This window comes from Xenopus tropicalis, chromosome 5 (assembly GCF_000004195.4).
Source record: "Xenopus tropicalis strain Nigerian chromosome 5, UCB_Xtro_10.0, whole genome shotgun sequence".
In the NCBI taxonomy this organism is placed as follows: Eukaryota; Metazoa; Chordata; class Amphibia; order Anura; family Pipidae; genus Xenopus; species Xenopus tropicalis.
In genome coordinates this window covers 96,584,399-96,587,537 of record NC_030681.2, presented here as the reverse complement: position 1 = coordinate 96,587,537, position 3,139 = coordinate 96,584,399, and the positions used below count along the sequence as shown (strand labels likewise).

Here is a 3,139-nt window from a genome sequence, read left to right as displayed (position 1 = left end):
TACGCCCGTGTGGCATTAGTCTTAAGGAGCAACAGGGGATAGGGCTGTGGTCCTGCAACCATACATCATCTATAACATACTTGTAACGAGAGAAGGCCATTTCTACAGCATTCCATTCAGAAGTCCATCAAGAGGTAGCTGGCAAAGGGAGGTATGAGACCCTGTGAAGTGTTGACAGAAGTAGCTACTGCTCGACTCACCACAGTGATTAAATGACAGGCCAAAGTCAAGGCAAGCAGGAAGCAGTGTAGTCAAAATGTAGGCATGGGTCAAACCTAGTAATCAATCAGTTCAAGCAAGGTACATGAGGGTAATACAAAAGAGTCAATCCAAGTTCAGAAATCAAATTCTCAATCAAAAGTTTGCTAGAAGCACAAAGCAGGCAAGGACATGTCCAAGAGTCAGTTTATAGCACATTTTGCATGGATCTTGTTTCAGGGAGGACTCAGAACCATGTCATGACATTCGCAATATTGCCTTGTGACATCACTATCCAAGCACTGCTGTGCGTGAAGCTGAGCCTGACCGAGCGCTCCTTTTATTTTGTTCTCAGACAATTTTATCATTAAAAAGGGGGTGCTCTCATTACATGTCAATTTTATAGTACAAACACAGATATATAGAGATTGTAGAAGCCCTGAGTTTTATGATCATTCTATGATTACTTTATTAGTAATACTGTTAAGAATTTGTCATCTATATATGGGGGTTAAGATTAACTAACTGATGTTTATTTTACATCATGTGAAATATTCTATAACAACTGTGGCTGATAAAGTAAAAATAAAATGCATTAAAAATCTGATACGCTCAAGACTTTTTGTGGCTGATAGGATGGCCAGGAGTACGATTTAGTACTGACAGATGTATAGTTTCAATATATTCTTACAAATATATCACCACCTTGAAGTTTTGGGAGTGTAAAAAGAAATTTCTCTGGAGTCCAGTGACTTCTAGCTATCCCCCTGTTTGTAATATCATTTGTCATGCAGTACTTGGATAAGGGATGAAAATATCTGTAAAATAAAGAAATATAAATGAACATATTACATTATTATACCATTATAATCCATATCATGCAGATCCAAAAAACAAATAATAAAATCATAATTTCATTCAAACATTTCTATGGCTCTCATGGAGAGCACTGCTTTGTGGCAATTTCTCTAATAGGAGCGGAACAACAATCTACCATTATATTCATGTTTACTAAACACAAACATTAAGTTATCTCTTGGTGAAACCCAAAGAGGCTGAACAATACAGTTTAACAGACAAAGATAACCTGTTCTGCAAGTGTGTGTTCAGCCTCTGGCAGCAGAGCAATATGTTTTTGTGTCTTCCCTGTTCTATACTGTACATTGTGAAATCAGGAGCTGGGGTTTCATGTTCCACAACAATAACAGTTACCAGCAAGATGTGTTGTGAAGGTAACTAACAATGATACCAGAGCTAAAATGCAAAGATAAGAAAAATATACTTTGTTTTCTCAGTGTTTTATTTCTGCAAGTGCACTGAATCAAGCACAAGTAATAATTATCACAAATTAGCCCCCACTCCTAAAACCAATCCTCTCTCAGCCCCATAATTGTTTCCATATATTGTTCTCTGTAGTAGCTAGGTTAGCATACCAAGGGTCATGTAAAAAAAAAAAAATCAGTTGCATATGCATTAGACCACAGCAGTGGTCTTTTTTCTAGGTGTCAATGGTTATGGCCCATAGCTCGCTTTTTAAAAATTGCAGCAACTAAATCTCCCCGTGGGACATTAGCCTAATGTTTTGTCTGCTGCTGCCCTCAGATGGAGAACAATGGGCGACAAAATCCCGTTTAAGGGCAGTGGTACACGGGGAAATTAGTCGCCCTGCAACAAATCTTTGTTGTTGTGGGCGACTAATCTCCTGAGACTGTGGGACATCGCATCAACTTTTATGCCATCGCGACAACTAAGATTTATCGTGGGGCGACTAATTTCACGGGTACCCTGCCCTTACCACCCCTAATACTAAAGAATAAAAGGAAGGCACCATGTCTGACGCACACAGAGCAGTGATAGACTCACCTTGTTGACAAAACACTTCCAATTTGTCAGGTCTGCTTGTTGCTGCCTTTCAGGTGTTCAATAGGGCATTTGTCATGCGGTAGTATACTCATAAATGACAGATGGAGAGAGAGGTGATTGGTCCACTGCTGTTCTGATCTGAGGCAGAGGAGGACATTTACCAGTGGTCTTGGTTTACTTGATTTATACCAGGATTCTAGATTAACTGTGTTATGGTGCAGGAAAACTTTCTTTCTAGTTCCCAGTACTTGTACACTTGTTGGGGCCCCACATTAAAAGATGCCTGAAGCATATTGGTAATAAGCTGGTAATACATTATCCCTATCTATATCCAAATACTATAGAAACAGTTCAGTTTGTAGATTGGGCATGTTTTAAAAATGTTATCTGCAAATGATCTGTTGCTGCAAGTATATAGTACATCAGCAGATCTGATCTTTACATGAGGGATAGCCAGATAGATACAGTACATGGTTGCCCTGTTTATGGCCCCCTTTAGGCCCAACATTTTGTTAAGCAAGCTCTGTAATGCAGCCAAGGGTGATTCTGCGTCCCCTGCTGAACTAAGGCAGCCTTTCCGATGCCTTCACCTCCTCCGCACCCATGCTTACTATTTCTGCTCTTTCTGCACTAGAATAGATGAATTTCCAGTATAAGAACTAGAAAACAGACACTTAAAGGTGCCCCTGGTAACCTGCCACACACTAAGATTCTGACTTTACACTAAAAGTATATTTGACACTGCATGCACCATTTCTTTTTTGGCGGTTGCCAAATGAGCTGATCTTTTCCAAATACGGGCAATATTGAATTGAGCCGATTGTTCATCCCTTGGGCCAAATGAGTGGATCACATTGCTTGGATAGAGCCCATCAAGACCTGCATCAATGCGCAATGCAGTCCTCATTCTGACGGAAAGTTTAAACCTGTCCATTTAATATCTGGATGCAAGTGTGGGGGTAGGGCATTTATTCTGCATGCCTTACTTTTACCTCACCTCAGGTAACTCAGTGCCTTAGGTTACTTAATTGGCAGACACTTACTAATTTATAAAGTTATTGTTAAGATGACAGAAATC

General features: G+C 39.8%; 1 long non-coding RNA gene across 1 annotated transcript; it reads right to left on the bottom strand.

Moving 5' to 3' along the window:
- Nucleotides 1-334: 334 nt before the first annotated feature.
- Nucleotides 335-2,659, bottom strand: LOC116410912. The gene is made up of 2 exons (XR_004222749.1): nucleotides 2,062-2,659; nucleotides 335-1,016 (listed from the first exon to the last, which is right to left on the bottom strand). It is a non-coding gene; the product is annotated as an uncharacterized LOC116410912 (long non-coding RNA).
- Between the last annotated feature and the right edge of the window lie 480 nt (nucleotides 2,660-3,139).